Below are 17,110 nucleotides of genomic sequence, written 5' to 3'. Positions count from 1 at the left end.
AAGATGCCATTAGTTCCGACCTGACTCAAACAGCAGCCACCAAATGGTGGGGGTGCCTCTCCTAGATCAAACCAGAAATCAGGAACCAAAGCCCTCCCGGACGAGCGCCCGCTTGTAATAAATGACTGGGTCCCAAATAGGATTGCAATTGAAATTTACAATTTATTAAATGAATAGAGGTAAGCAAGCAGCGCTGGGTGCGCCAGGAGTCTCTGCTCCACCAAGACGCACACAAGTTACATTAGGCGGCTGGTTTTTATGCTGCTAGGCTAATACATATTCATTACTACTTCTACAAAAGGCAGGGTTATTCTAATTAGTTCCCAGAATCCAAACCCTCCCACTGGTGCAGGCGTTATCAGTCTCCGGTGGTCCCTCTGGGGGCCGCTCGTACTGAAGGCTCGTAGTCTTCCTCCCAGGCTTTTCTCTTGTCCATCTCCTTTGTCCATCTTGGCTGGATGGCAGACACTTGCATAGTGTCCCATGCAACAGTTGTAATAGTTAGCAGTTATTCTGAAACCCCTTTGTTCTCTTATCCCCTATTGACCCGAATTGCTGAACCATTCCTTTGCAAGATACAAGAACTATATATATTAACCACTCTGGTTTTCTCAGACTTTTCATCATATCATGCGGCCCTAGCATTGTTCCATATTGACACGAATCAGATGAACTCATTTCACACTGTTAAGCTGTCTTATCACTGCAAGCATATCTCAATACCACCTTCCTTCCCTCTACAGGATGTAACTGCGCAAAAACAACATTTTTATTCCCACAACCTTGATCCCCTTACCCTGAAATCCTTATTCCCCTTAAACCTAACAACTCTAACCACAACCCTAACCCTTATTATCAACCCCCTAACGCTAATGACACTGACCTTAATCCAAACCCCAAACTGCCCCTAACCCCAGACAACCAACAACGAAACACACACACACAAAGATGGAAACTACAAAAAAGGCAAAACCCACGATACAGGCCCCAAATCACAAATACGCAACCAAAATGCTACAGAAAAGCCCCAGATGCAGGCCCCAAATGCTACTGCTAGGCCTCAAAAGCTCAAGATGCATCCCAAAGCAAAAATGCAGGCCCCAAACGTTACAGAAAAGCCCCCAAACCCAGGCTGCACAAGTCTACAAGCAGGCCCCAAACTGCCAACAGAAGCAGGCACCAACCACACCCAGATGCAGACCCCAACTGCCCACAAGCAGCTCCTACCCCACCACCCCCTCCCAAGAACTGGACTCCACCCAGACACTGGCCCAAGACCCGGACCCGACCCCCGCCAACCCCCCTACCCTCCCCCCGACACAGGTGTACAAGCAGCTCACAACCCGCCCCTTCAGAGACCGGTCCCACTCCCCCCACCCCCCCCAAGACACGGGATGCGGAGGTGTACAACCAACTCCCAACTCCCTCCCCCTCAAAGGGAGGCCCCAAAGACCCCCAAATGGAGGCTCCTAGAGTGAACAAACAGCTCCCAACTTCCCCAGGCACAGGCCCCCCCCCCCCCCCAAACACAGGCCACAAAGGTGTATAAACAGCCCAGACCCCCCTCCAAGACCATGGCCCCTATAGTGTACAAGCAGCTCCCAACCACCCACAGATGCAGGCCCCAACCCTTCTCAAAAGGGAGGCACCTAGAATGCATGAGCAACTCCCAACCAGCCTAAACATAGGTCCAAAAGTGCACAAGCAGCTCCCAACCCCCCTCAAATACAGACCCCAAAAGTGTACAAGTAGCTCCCCCCCTGAGACAGGACCCAAAGGTGTACAACCAGTTCCCAACACCCCTGAGACACAGGCCCCAACCCCCCCCCCCAGACACAGCGACCCAAATTCTACAAGCAGCTCCCAACCCCTGCCAGGCAGGCCCCCTACCCTATACAAGCAGCTCCCAACCCTCCCCCCCCCCCCCGAGGGAGGCCCCCAAGGCCCCCACAAACACAGGCCCCTACAGTGTACAGGCAGCTCCCAGCCACCCCCAGATGCTGGCCCCAAAGTTGTACAAACAGCTCCCAGCCACCCTGCAGAAACAGATTCCTACATTGTACAAGCAGTTCCCAGCCCGCTAGACACAGGCCCTGACCCCCCACACATGCAGGCCCCAAAGGTGTACAAGCAGCTCCCACCCCTCCCCCAGACGCAGGTCCCAAGCCCCCCCCCCCCAAACACAGGCCCCTACAACCAGCACCCAACCCCCTACCCCCGATGCCAGGCCCAAAGGTGTAGAAGCAGCTCCAAACCTCCTCCCTCAACCCAGGCTCCAACAGTGTACAAGCACCTCCCAACCAACCCTCCCCTTCCCCCCCCCCCCCCCCCCCGCCCCCCGACACAGGCTCCAAAGGAATACAAAGAGCTCCCACCCCTCCCCCAGATGCTGGTCTCAACCCCCCCTCCGCCCCCAGAAGCAGGCCCCAAAGGTGTAGAGTCAGCTCCCAACCCCCTCAATGCTGGCCCCAAGGGTCTACAAGCAGCTCCCCCCTTGCCCCCAGATACCGGCCCCCAGACACAGACCCCAAAAGCCTAATCACAGGCCCTGAACTCTAGAGGCAGGCTCCAAAACCCAGGACAAAGCCCCACTGGTTCGAGACAGGGCCCAAATCCCAGACACAGGCCCCAAACGCTAAACATATGCCAAAAAAAGTATTAGTGCTGGTGCCAAATGTTACAGACAGGCCCAAAAGCCCGAGATGCTCAAGGCTGAGACGTAACTTGGCTTTCTGAATTACTGGAAAGCAGCTTTCATTCTCAGATAATTGTGTGCAGGCTAGATAGGATGGGGCTTCAGGCACCTCTTCACCTGAGGAAACACACTGCCATCAGGCACTGCTGTGCCAGACAAGCTTGTTCTGCTAGAACACCCTACTCAGATGCACTGTGGCATTCAAGTGAACTGCTTTCATGCAAATATAACGACTGATGTTACAACCCACCTTGCCTGTGGCACCTGATGAACAGAAGAGTAAGCCACCGCAGCGCTTCAAAACCATCCCTGCACGTGCCGCTCCTTGTCGCTCTCTGGCCTTATCTCATATCCTTATCCACTTCTGTGGAGAGCCTGCCACGGCACCTGCAAAGCAAGACGGACACCTTTCATAGTCACCTTGTGCTACTTGGTCGTTCTGCTCCAACCCAGCTCATGACCAGCCCCTCTTCTTACACAGCTCTTCAGAGTGCAGTTTGCTCCTTTGAGCCTGTGCGAGACACCTGTGAAAGAAAAAGAAACGCATAGGCCGATGCAGCATCCAAAGACACAGCACAACTAGGTAAGTTACTCTCATCTGCTCCCTTACCTCTGCCGCTTACCAGCCCCCGAGGCAGATGCTTCAATCTACCCTCTTCAAACAGCTACAACACCTCTAAAAGACAAAGAGGGGATGCCTAGAGGAACAGTGAGACCTACAACACAACAACTGCTACATCTGTTCCTCACTCACCTTGCCAGAGGCAGCTCTGCGTGTGACATCCCAGGTTGTACACTGCGTTACCTAACCCTTACTGTAACCCTTACCCTAAACCTTCTCACCCTTACCATTACCCAAATCCTTACCTTTACTTTTTCCTTACCCTTACTCTTTCCTTTAACCATAACCTTACCCTTACCCTATACCTTACTCCAACCCTTCCCCTTACCTTCCCCTTCCCCTTCCCCTTAACCTAACCCTTACCCTTCTGCTTCCCCTAAAACATATCCTAACACATTCCCTTACCCTTAAACTTACCCTAACCCTTTCTATTACCCTTACACTTACTCTTGCCCTAATCCTTGCTTGCACCCTTACACTTATCCTAACCCTTACCCTTACCCATACTCAAACCCTTACTCTAACCCTTACCCTGACCCGTACCCTTACCCTTACCCTTAACCTAAGCCTAAACCTTAAACCTTACTTTAAAGCTTACCCTTTCTGCTACACTTACCCTTAGCCGAAATCTAAACCTTACACTTACCCTTAGCCTAACCCTCACCCTTACCATTACCCATACCCTTATTCTTACCCTTACCGTAACCCTTACCTTTACACTTACGGTTACCATTAACCTTACCCTTACCCTAACATTTATCCTTAACCTAACCCTTACCCTAAACCTTACCCCAACCCTTACCCTGACCCTTACATTAACCCTAACCCTTACCCTAAACCTTACCCTTACTCTTAACCTTAACCTTACCCTTAACATTCACCTAATACTTACGCATACGTTTTCCTGACTTTAACCCTAAAACTAACCCTAACCATTACCCTAACATTTAACCTTACCCTAACCCTAACCCTTACTCTAAACCTTACCCTGACCTGTACCCTTACACTTACCCTTACCCTTATACTTACCCTAATTCTTACCCATACCATAACCCATACCCTAACACATATTTGTACCCTTAACCTTACCGTTACCCTTAACCTTACCCTTACCCTTACTCTATCCCTTACCCTTACCCTTATGCTTACCCTTAACATAAACCTTACCCTTGACCTTACCCTTACCATAAGCCATACAACAACACTTACATGTACACTTACGCTTGCACTTACCCTAGCAATTACTCGTACAATTACCCTTAACCTTACTATTAAGCTAACCCTAAACCTTACCCTTATCCTAACACTTACCCTTATCCTAAACCTTACCCTTTCTGCTACACTTACCTTTTGCCTAATTCTAAACCTTACCCGAACCCTCACCCTTACCTAAATCTAACTAAAATCTAACCATTACCCTAACCCCTCACCCTTACAATATACATATTTTTACCCTTTACCTAAACCTTTACCCCAACCCTTACCTTGACCCTTACATTAACCCTAATCCTTACACTAAACCTTACACTTACTCTTAACCTTAACCTTAGCTGTAACCTAATACTTACTCTTACGTTTCCCTCACCCTAACCCTAAAATTAACCCTAACCATTACCCTAACACTTACCCTTACCCTAACCCTTACTCTAACCCTTACAATTACCCGTACTTTTACACATACCCTTACACTTACCCTTACTCTTAAACTTACACTAACCCTTACCCTTAACTAAATCTAACCCTTACACTAAACATCATCCTTACCCTTACCATTATCCCTTCTCTTACCCTTATCCTAAACGTTTCCCAAACCCTTACCCTTACATTAAACCTAACCCTTACCATAACTCTTAACCTTATCCTTAAACTTAACCTAATACTTACCCTTCCGTTTCCCTCACCCTTAATCTAAAATTAGCCTAACCATTATCCTAACACTTACCCTTACTCTAACCCTTACCCTGAACTTAAGTGTAAGTGTTAGGATAACGTTAACCTTAAGGGTGACCCTTAAGCTGATCCTTAATGTTTATGGTTAGGTTAAGGGTAATTGTACGAGTAATTACTAGGATAAGTGTAAGCGTAAGTGTACATGTAAGTGTTGATGTATGGCTTATGGTAAGGGTAAGGTAAAGGGTAAGGTTTATGTTAAGGGAAAGTGTAAGAGTAACGGATAGAATAAGGGTAAGTGTAACGGTTAAGTGTTAGGGTAATGGTTAGGGTTAATTTTAGGATTAGGGTGAGAAAAATGTAAGGTTAAGTACTAGCTTAAGGTTAAGGGTAAGGTTAAGGTTAAGAGTAAGTGTAAGGTTTAGGTTAAGGGTTATGGTTAATGTAAGGTTCAGGGAAAGGTTTGGGGTAAGGTTTAGGGTTAGGTTCAGCTTAAGGGTAAGGGTTGGGGTAAGGTTAAGGGTATGGATAAGGATAAGTGTAAGGGATAGGGTAAGGTTAGGGTTAGCGTAAGGGTAAGATTAATGGTAAGGTTTATGTTAAGGGTAAGCGTAAGGGTAACGGATAGAGTAAGGGTAAGGGTAACGGTAAGGTTAAGGGTAAAAATATGTGTTAGGGTATGGGTTATGGTATGGGTAAGAGTTAGGGTAATGTAAGGGTAAGGGTGAGTGTAAGGGTATGGGTCAGGGTAAGGGTTAGAGTAAGGGTTAGGGTTAGGGTAAGGGTAAGTGTTAGAATAATCGTTAGGGTTAATTTTAGGGTTAGGGTGAGGGAAACGTAAGGGTAAGTATTGGGTTAAGGTAAGGGTAAGTGTAAGGTTTAGATTTAGGCTAATGGTAAATGTAGCAGAAAGGGTAAGGTTTACGATAAGGGTAAGTGTTAGGGTAAGGGTAAGGTTTAGGGTAACATAAAGGGTAAGGATTACGGTAAGGGTACGGGTAGAATTTGTTAGAATATGGCTTATGGTAAGGGTAAGGTTTAGGGTAAGAGTAAGTGTAAGTGTATGTGTAAGGGTACGGGTCATTGTAAGGGTTAGAGTAAGGGTTAGGGTAAGGGTAGGTGTTAGGGTAATAGTTAGGGTTAATTTTAGGGTTAGGGTGAGGGAAACGGAAGGGTAAGTATTAGGTTAAGGTTAAGGGTAAGGTTAAGGTTAAGAGTAAGTGTAAGTTTTAGGGTAAGGGTAAGGGTTAATGTAAGGGTCAGGGTAAGGGTTAAGGTAAGGTTTAGGGTTAGAGTTAGGTTAAGGTTAAGTTTTAGGGTAAGGGTAAGTTATATGTATAAGGATAAGTGTAAGGGTAAGTGTTAGGGTAAGTGTAAGGATAAGGATAAGTGTACAAGTCAGGGTAAGGTTTAGAGTTAGGATTAGGGTTTGGGTTAGGGTAAGGGTAAGTGTTAGGGTAATGGTTAGGGTTAATTTTAGGTGTATGGTGACGGATAAGAAAGGGTAAGTAGTAGGTTAAGGTTAAGCGTAAGGTTAAGGTTAAGAGTAAGTGTAAGTTTTAGGGTATGGTTTAGGGTTAATGTAAGGGTCAGGGTAAGTGTTTGAGTAAGATTTAGGGTTAGGGTAAGAGTAAGTATATGGGTAATGGTAAGGGTAAGTGTTAGGGTTAGGGTAAGTGTAAGGTTTAGATTTAGGCTAAGGGTAAGTGTAGCAGAAAGGGTAAGGTTTACGGTAAGTGTAAGTGTAAGGATAAGGTTAAGGTTTAGGCTTACGTTAAGGGTAAGGGTAATGCTTTGGTAAGGGTAAGAGTAAGGGTAAAGGTAAGGGTTACGGTAAGGGTAAGGGTACTGGTAGAAGTATGTGTTAGAGTACGGCTTATGGTAAGGGTACAAGAAGCTCCCCCCCCAGAGACAGGACCCAAAGGTGTACAACCAGTTCCCAACACCCCTGAGACACAGGCCCCAACCCCCCCCCCAGACACAGGGACCCAAATTCTACAAGCAGCTCCCAACCCCTGCCAGGCAGGCCCCCTACCCTATACAAGCAGCTCCCAACCCTCCCCCCCCCCCCCGAGGGAGGCCCCCAAGGCCCCCACAAACACAGGCCCCTACAGTGTACAGGCAGCTCCCAGCCACCCCCAGATGCTGGCCCCAAAGTTGTACAAACAGCTCCCAGCCACCCTGCAGAAACAGATTCCTACATTGTACAAGCAGTTCCCAGCCCGCTAGACACAGGCCCTGACCCCCCACACATGCAGGCCCCAAAGGTGTACAAGCAGCTCCCACCCCTCCCCCAGACGCAGGTCCCAAGCCCCCCCCCCCAAACACAGGCCCCTGCAACCAGCACCCAACCCCCTACCCCCGATGCCAGGCCCAAAGGTGTAGAAGCAGCTCCAAACCTCCTCCCTCAACCCAGGCTCCAACAGTGTACAAGCACCTCCCAACCAACCCTCCCCTTCCCCCCCCCCCCTTCCCCCCGCCCCCCGACACAGGCTCCAAAGGAATACAAAGAGCTCCCACCCCTCCCCCAGATGCAGGTCTCAACCCCGCCCCCGCCCCCAGAAGCAGGCCCCAAAGGTGTAGAGTCAGCTCCCAACCCCCTCAATGCCGGCCCCAAGGGTCTACAAGCAGCTCCCCCCTTGCCCCCAGATACCGGCCCCCAGACACAGACCCCAAAAGCCTAATCACAGGCCCTGAACTCTAGAAACAGGCTCCAAAACCCAGGACAAAGCCCCACTGGTTCGAGACAGGGCCCAAATCCCAGACACAGGCCCCAAACGCTAAACATATGCCAAAAAAAGTATTAGTGCTGGTGCCAAATGTTACAGACAGGCCCAAAAGCCCGAGATGCTAAAGGCTGAGACGTAACTTGACTTTCTGAATTACTGGAAAGCAGCTTTCATTCTCAGATAATTGTGTGCAGGCTGATTAAGGAGGTATTGGGGAGGCAAGGACAATCCCCAGACAAGGACTGTATATCTCGAAACAAGACACTGGAACTCATGATAAGGAAGCGGCAGGCGGACAGAGAAACGAATGTAAGGACTATAACTCTCGAAACTGGACATTGGAATTCATTATAAAGATACAACAAACGGGAGAATTAGCAACAACCAGCTCTTGCAATTAAGAAACATGCCAATTCAGCAGATTCCTGACCAAAGGTGAAAAGTACACTGTGAGGAAGACTCGGGGTCTTCCTCCCAAAGACCCCTGCCCACGTCCCAAAGACCCCTGCCCACAATTCTTGGAAGGCTCTGCGCAGGCGCAAGGTGCCAAAAGGCTAATTAGCATGAGAAGCGAGGGAAGGCGGGGATAGGTAATGCATATGTCTAGGTGCTTGTAGAATATTGATAGATTGATTGTATAAATTCAAGACTGCTTTCTGCTTTGGGTATGCACGATAGGTGGAGAGATCCCCCGTGCATCCAGTGCTGCAATAAAGAATATACCACTTAAAGGAATTTCGGCTTCGATCTTTGAATCAATTTGGCGACCCAGATGGGACAACCTCTCTGCCGGACCGCAGGACCCGCTGGGAACAGGACTCCCTAGGGTACCCCCGGGATTTCCCAGAGGGACTCCTCGACTCACCGGATCACTGCGGAGGCAGACAAGGACCCCATCATTGTAAGTGAGTATATTCTCTATTCTGGTTTGGTTTTCTGGTAGACCGGTCATCTGGAACTGTCTGTAAGTCAGAAGGTGATCTTCTGCGAGGCAGTGTTTGGTATATACTTTGTGGTTATCACCATAAGTACATGTTTGGGGACCTTAAGGAAGGAGCTCGCTTTAAGGTCCGTCTGGAATTGTGTTGTCTATTTCGGTTTTCTGACTCATGGAGTATGGTATTTAACTCTGGTTATTGTTACTGCGATTTTGGCTATTTTCCTGGTGGTAATAGTAGGTTCGTGGCATTGTTATAAGAAAGATATCGTTACGGTGTTACACAGTTCGGTTTTCTGACTTATCGCATGTGGAATTTGACTCTGACTATTGTTACTGTGATTTTGGCAATATTGCTGGTAATAGTAGTTTTGTGGCATCGCTACTGAAAGATATTGCGTGCCCGTATTTTTGTGAGTGATACGTTTTGTGATACGCTTTTGTAAGTAACATGTGTATTCTGAAAGTGTAAACTGGAAACTGGGGGGGCAAACAAGCAGTGAAATTTTAAAGAAAAGTGTGTTAGGATGTGTTTTAAGTCACTGGAAGGATATTGGAGGATCTGCCGGTGGAAGTGTGAACAGGAAAACATTGATAAAATATCGTAATCAGTGGTGGCCGCTTTATAAGCTGGAATGTGGAGAAAAGTGGCCCCTAAATGGAACTTTAAACTATAATATTTTGCTACAGTTAATGTTGTTTTTTGAGAAGCAGAACAGGAGGAAATGTTGTATACTGATGTTTCAGCATCTTGGTGGGAAAAGGTAGGGAATTAAGTTGGCCCCTGACTGAACCTTTGATGTTGGCATTAGAGAAGTACAGGCTGGAGAAAGATAAAGGAAGTGTTAAAAGGGTTGTTGAAAGTGTTAAAGGTGTTTGAAGTTGAATGAGCAGGGAAAGAGGATGTAGGAATGTTAATAGTTCTGCCTCTGCCCGAGGCAGAGATCTTAAAATCATGGGTGTTAGCCCTTTAGGGCAAAGGGACCATGATTGGTCTGAGAGAGTTGTCACAGAAACAGAAAAGAGGTCAACTCTTAAAACAACCTGAGTTCATGTGCGAGCTCAGATTGCTGATGGGACCGTTCAGGGAACTGTGGACAATTGCATTCCCCTGACCGACCCCCACTAAGACCCGAATCATCCTGAAAATCATGAACGGTTAAGTAAATACTAAAACCTGGATGAATTGGGAATTGAGAATATGCTTCCAACAAGGTCTAAAAGAAAGCCCTATGGAATTTTTGGACCAACTCTGAAATGTAATGAAAATAAATAAATAAATAAATAAATAAATAAATAAATAAAACAAAACGGTTTGGACCTGGCTTTGGAGGACAAATTGACTAGCCTTTTCCTAGGGTAATCAACCCCTGATTTCAACAGGAATAACGGGGACCTGGGGAATCTACCCTAGCGGATCCTCCACTGGTTATAATGAAGCTAGGGGAGGAATGGAAGTGAAATTTCTTATTGCTATGGGGCAACGTATTCAGTTCTAAATCAAGCATTAATGCCTTCACAGAATTATTATGTTAGGGTAAAAGGTGTGTCGTGGTTTAACCTGGCCGGCAGCTAAACACCACGCAGCTGTTCGCTCCCCCTCCCCCTCCCTCTCTGGGACGGGGGAGAGAAATGGAAAGTGAAGCCCGTGAGTTGAGATAAAGACAGTTTAATAAGACAAAATAATAATAATAATAATAATAATAATAATAATAATAATAATAATAATACAATGATGATAATAGTACCACTACTAATAATGTGTACAAACAAGTGATGCACAATGCAATTGCTCACCACCCGCTGACCGATGCCCAGCCTAACCCCGAGCAGTCCGGCCCCCTCCCCCTGGCTAGCCACCCCTAAGTATTGTTTAGCCTGACGTCAGATGCTATGGAATACCCCTTTGGCTAGTTTGGGTCACCTGTCCTGGGTCTGTCCCCTCCCAGCTCTTACTGCACCCCCAGCCTGCCTGTTGGCAGGACAGAGCAAGAAGCTGAGATGTCCTTGGCTTGGTATAAGCATTGCTCTGCAACAATTGAAACATCGGGGTGTTATCAGCACTCTTCTCATCCTAAGCCAAAACATAGCATTCTCCCAGCTACTAGGAAGAAAATTAACTCTGTTCTAACTGAAACCAGGACAAGGTGTAACCGAAAAGGCTTATTTTTGTGAACCTTTGAAGTACAAGTTAGGGAAACAATGGGGCATACACAGATTTTTATCTATGCCTAGCTCCTCATGGGCACTCTTAGGTAGAGATTTATTAGAGCAAGTAGGAGCAGAAATTGTCTTTGAAAAAGGGAAAATGGAATTAAGAACAGGAGAAGAACAACTAATAAATGTGTTAAGCTTGGCACTAATACAAACTGACCCTAAAAGTGAAATACCTTTAGAGATCACAGATCAAGTATGTCCAGGAGTTTGGGCTACCGAAGTCCCTGGAAGAGCTAAAAATGTGACCTTAATAATTATTAAATTAAAGCCAGGAGAGAAACCCGTTAAGGTTAAGTAATATCCTTTGAGGATAGAAGATAGGAAAGGAATTAAAGAGATAATTGATCAATTTTTACAGTATGGATTATTGATTGAATGCGAATCAGAATCCAATGCACCCATATTGCCAATTAAAAAGGCAGATGAAAAAGCTATAGGCTAGTTCAGGATTTGAGGGCCATAAATAAAATCACTGAGGATATACATCCAGTAGTGGCAAACCCTTATACTTTGCTGACTAAATTAAAGAATAGTCAAGTCTGGTTTACCGTACTGGATTTAAAAGATGCCTTCTTCTGCCTAGGCTTAGCCACAGAAAGCCAAAACCTATTCGCCTTTGAATGGGAAAATCCCAATTCAGGCAGAAAGACGCAGCTTACGTGGACATTACTACCTCAAGGATTCAAGAATAGCCCCACTATTTTTGGAAACCAATTAGCAAGGGAACTCGAAACATGGATACCTCCGGACACTGAAGGTGCTTTGTTACAATATGTAGATGATCTCCTAATAGCTACCGAGACTAAAGGGAGTTGTATTCAATGGACTATAAGTCGTCTTAATTTTCTGGGTTTAAATGGATATCAAGTCTCTTGACAGAAAGTCCAGCTGGCTCAACAAAGTGTGACCTATCTGGGATTTGACATTTCGGAAGGACACCGAGAACTAGGAACTGAACATAAGGAAGTCATTTGCCGGACTCCAGAACCTCAAATGGTAAAGGAGCTACAAAGCTTTTTAGGAATGACAGGTTGGTGTCGCCTTTGGATTTATAATTATGGACTATTGGTAAAGCCTCTATGTGAATTGATAAAGATTAACCAGTCAAAGTTAGTCTGGACTGGAGAAGCACAAAAAGTCTTTAAACAACTTAAACAAGAATTGATGATTTTGAAATATCAAGCAATATTGGTAGAACAGGACGACGTGGAAATTGTGATAATTCATATTGTGAATCTAGCCTCTTTTCTTAGTGATGCTCTGGCACAAGCTGCGATTCACGATTGTTTAGAAACTCTAGAGACTGTGTATTCCAGCCGACCAGACCTTAAGGAGGAGCCCATGGAAGATGCGGAAGAAACTTGGTTCACGGATGGGAGCAGTTTTGTTACGCAAAGACAACGTAAAGCTGGATATGCTATAACAACTACTCAGCAGGTAATCGAGTCTAAGCCTTTACCCCCTGGAACATCAGCTCAAAAGGCGGAGATAGTTGCTCTCACGAGAGCATTGGAACTGGCAGCGGGAAAAAGGGTAAATATTTGGACAGATTCTAAATATACATTCGGCGTGGTACATGCTCATGGAGCAATTTGGAAAGAACATGGATTGCTGACCGCTCAGTGAAAACACAAAGTATGCTGAAGAAATTTTAAAATTGTTAGAGGCTGTAAAACAACCAGAAAAGGTAGCTATCATGCATTGTCAGGGACACCAAAAGGGGAACAGCGATTTTGAAATTGGAAAATCGATTGGCAGAGGCTAAGCAGGCAGCTGAAATAACTGAGGTGAAGGCATTGTCTTTGATACCAGACGGTAAAATCCAAACTATATCCAAATTATACAAAAGAAGACTTAAAATTAATTGAAGATTTGAAAGGTAAAATGAAACCAGATGGATGAGTATATTTAAAAGATAACCCCATAGTAATACCCTCTAGTTTGACATGGCCCATAGTTCTTACAGAACACAATAAAACGCACTGGGGAGCTGGCACACTGCATAAGAGCCCGAGTCAGACATTAGTGGGACGATATGATAAAACAAGTAACTCAACAATGTAGCATTTGCTTACACAATAACCCCAATACCAAGGATAGAATAAAATTTGGAATAATCGGTAAAGGAAATTATTCGGGGCAACAGTGGCAAATTGATTTTTCAGAACTCCCTAGAAAAGGGGGGTATCATTATTTACTGGTTCTGACTGACACGTTTTCAGGAAGGCCTGAAGCCTTTCCCTGTCGAACAAACAAAGCAAGAGAAGTGGTTAAAGTCTTGTTAAATGAAATAATACCATGCTTTGGGATTCTAGTAGCAATGTCTTCTGATAGAGTTTCACATCTTTGTGCACAAGTGGTAGAACAGATAAGTAAGATTCTAAAGATAGATTGGCAACTGCATACTCCTTATAGACCACAGGCAAGTGGACAGGTAGAAAAAATGAACCATTTAATTAAACAATAAATAGCTAAAATTGGATAAGAAGCTAATTTGTCATGGCCTCAATCCCTCCCTTTAGCATTACTTGGAATTAGAGTTAAACCTAGAATAAAAGGAAATTTGAGTCCCTTCAAAATCTTATATGGAAGGCCATAGCAATTTCTATTTAGTGGAGAGGACCTAACGCAGTTAGGATCAGAATATTTATATGCTTATATAACTGAACTTCAGAAACAATTAAATAAAGTACATACATTTGTTTTAGGGACCAGGGCTAGAGGGTTGGATCAACCAATCCACCCCTTTAAGCTCGGGGATTATATATATATAAAGACTTTGTCAGGACAACCCGTGCAGGAAAAATGGAAGGAAAGTGGATGGGACCATACCAAGTATTACTGACAACACACACCGCCATTAAGATTAAGAAGCAAGCAGCTTGGATCCACAATTCAAGGGTGAAGAAGGCCCCGGTGAGGATATGGACCACCACTCCAATTGGACCAACAAAATTACGGTTTTCCAGATCCTAATGATTGCAGGGGTGCGTTTCTCGGATTTGGGGTGGGCAACTTGGGATGAGAACTTACACCTGACCTTAATACAAACAATTTCTCAAGTAACTAATAAGACGAACTGTTGGGTATGCACCCATCTGCCACAGCATGGGAATAAGGGTGTATCGTTAATTGGGATTCCCTTGCCTGCAAACTTATCTTGGACTAATTTGTGGGAAAACACATCTTGGGGTCGAAAATATTAAGCAGTTTTGGAACTAGAAGTGAGTAGCTTCATGCCGTTAGAATCCTATTATGTATGTGTACAAAGGTGTAACCCGCCTAAGGGTATAGGAAAACAGCATTGTATAAATACGGATACTACTTATGTGGGAAATCAGACATCTTGTAATTGAACAATTGATATTAGTACGACTAGCGGCTGGGCAAATTCAACCAGCTGGACGGTTCCAGAAGGAAAAGGGTGGTATTGGCTATGCAATGATACAGCCCGTAAGGTCTTGCCTGAGAATTGGAAGGGAACTTGCACTCTTGGAGCGGTAGTCCCCAATATGACAGTACATGATGTAGTGCCTCGAGGTTACTTGAGAAATCATATCCGGAGAATCAGATGAAAAATTAACAATCCATTGGTAGAGAGACACACCCCTTTTCATAGTTTTGTGCGATGGTTTATCCCATGGTTAGGAGTGAGTGAATTGGAAAAGGCAATAGTTAATATTTCTGCAATTATAGAGAAGTTAGAAAACAAAATTCTGGATGCTATAAAGGCTCAACAAGAAGAGATATCTAGTTTATCACAGGTAGTATTCCAAAATCGGATGGCCCTAGACTTGTTACTGGCCACTCAAGGGGGAGTCTGTACAGTAACAAACACAAGTTGTTGTATGTATGTAGATCAGAGTGGAAGGATCTCTACCGACCTGGAAGAAATATGGAAGCAGACCAGGATCCTACATGAGATCAGTAAAGATGATCTTTCATGGAGTTTTAGTGAACTATGGAATAAGTTAACCTCCTGGTTGCCCAATTTCCAGTGGTTGAAACAAGTATTCATTGCTCTAATCGTATTAGTAGTGTTAGGAATATTTGTGTGCATGTTGTTTAGATGCCTGCTTTGTTGTGTTACTGTAAATAAAGAAAGTATCTGATGCAGAAGAATTTGCATGGGAAAAGAAAAGGGGGAATTGATTAAGGAGGTATTGGGGAGGCAAGGACAATCCCCAGACAAGGACTGTATATCTCGAAACAAGACACTGGAACTCATGATAAGGAAGCGGCAGGCGGACAGAGAAACGAATGTAAGGACTATAACTCTCGAAACTGGACATTGGAATTCATTATAAAGATACAACAAACGGGAGAATTGGCAACAACCAGCTCTTGCAATTAAGAAACATGCCAATTCAGCAGATTCCTGACCAAAGGTGAAAAGTACACTGTGAGGAAGACTCGGGGTCTTCCTCCCAAAGACCCCTGCCCACGTCCCAAAGACCCCTGCCCACAATTCTTGGAAGGCTCTGCGCAGGCGCAAGGTGCCAAAAGGCTAATTAGCATGAGAAGCGAGGGAAGGCGGGGATAGGTAATGCATATGTCTAGGTGCTTGTAGAATATTGATAGATTGATTGTATAAATTCAAGACTGCTTTCTGCTTTGGGTATGCACGATAGGTGGAGAGATCCCCCGTGCATCCAGCGCTGCAATAAAGAATATACCACTTAAAGGAATTTCGGCTTCGATCTTTGAATCAAGGCTAGATAGGATGGGGCTTCAGGCACCTCTTCACCTGAGGAAACACACTGCCATCAGGCACCGCTGTGCCAGACAAGCTTGTTCTGCTAGAACATTCTACTCAGATGCACTGTGGCATTCAAGTGAACTGCTTTCATGCAAATATAAGGACTGATGTTACAACCCACCTTGCCTGTGGCACCTGATGAACAGAAGAGTAAGCCACCGCAGCGCTTCAAAACCATCCCTGCACGTGCCGCTCCTTGTCGCTCTCTGGCCTTATCTCATATCCTTATCCACTTCTGTGGAGAGCCTGCCACGGCACCTGCAAAGCAAGACGGACACCTTTCATAGTCACCTTGTGCTACTTGGTCGTTCTGCTCCAACCCAGCTCATGACCAGCCCCTCTTCTTACACAGCTCTTCAGAGTGCAGTTTGCTCCTTTGAGCCTGTGCGAGACACCTGTGAAAGAAAAAGAAACGCATAGGCCGATGCAGCATCCAAAGACACAGCACAACTAGGTAAGTTACTCTCATCTGCTCCCTTACCTCTGCCGCTTACCAGCCCCCGAGGCAGATGCTTCAATCTACCCTCTTCAAACAGCTACAACACCTCTAAAAGACAAAGAGGGGATGCTTAGAGGAACAGTGAGACCTACAACACAACAACTGCTACATCTGTTCCTCACTCACCTTGCCAGAGGCAGCTCTGCGTGTGACGTCCCAGGTTGTACACTGCGTTACCTAACCCTTACCGTAACCCTTACCCTAACCCTTCTCACCCTTACCATTACCCAAATCCTTACCTTTACTTTTTCCTTACCCTTACTCTTTCCTTTAACCATAACCTTACCCTTACCCTATACCTTACTCCAACCCTTCCCCTTACCTTCCCCTTCCCCTTCCCCTTAACCTAACCCTTACCCTTCTGCTTCCCCTAAAACATATCCTAACACTTTCCCTTACCCTTAAACTTACCCTAACCCTTTCTATTACCCTTACACTTACTCTTGCCCTAATCCTTGCTTGCACCCTTACACTTATCCTAACACTTACCCTTACCCTTACTCAAACCCTTACTCTAACCCTTACCCTGACCCGTACCATTTCCCTTACCCTTACCCTTATTCATACCATTACCCTTACCCTTAACCTTACCCTTACCCTAACACTTACCCTAACCCTTAACCTTTCTGCTACACTTACCCTTTTCCTAAACCTAAACCTTACCCTTACCCTTACCCTTAACCTAAGCCTAAACCTCAAACCTTACCGTAAAGCTTACCCTTTCTGCTACACTTACCCTTAGCCTAAATCTAAACCTTACGT

The 17,110-nt window shown here is 45.3% G+C and overlaps 1 long non-coding RNA gene across 3 annotated transcripts; it reads right to left on the bottom strand.

The window, feature by feature from the left end:
* Positions 1-216: 216 nt before the first annotated feature.
* On the bottom strand, positions 217-16,102 carry LOC311428593. Of its 3 annotated transcripts, XR_014687781.1 has the most exons (5): positions 15,971-16,102; positions 3,306-3,371; positions 3,173-3,219; positions 2,946-3,082; positions 217-468 (listed from the first exon to the last, which is right to left on the bottom strand). It is a non-coding gene; the product is annotated as an uncharacterized lncRNA (long non-coding RNA). The 3 variants fall into 3 exon arrangements; XR_014687783.1 differs by lacking the exon at positions 3,306-3,371 and having other exon boundaries at positions 15,971-16,045; XR_014687782.1 differs by lacking the exons at positions 3,173-3,219; positions 3,306-3,371 and having other exon boundaries at positions 15,971-16,053.
* Between the last annotated feature and the right edge of the window lie 1,008 nt (positions 16,103-17,110).

This window comes from Aythya ferina (assembly GCF_964211825.1).
Source record: "Aythya ferina genome assembly, contig: HAP1_SCAFFOLD_97, whole genome shotgun sequence".
NCBI lineage: Eukaryota > Metazoa > Chordata > Aves > Anseriformes > Anatidae > Aythya > Aythya ferina.
The sequence above is the reverse complement of the archived record's forward strand: the minus strand, read 5'-3'. Positions and strand labels throughout refer to the sequence as shown.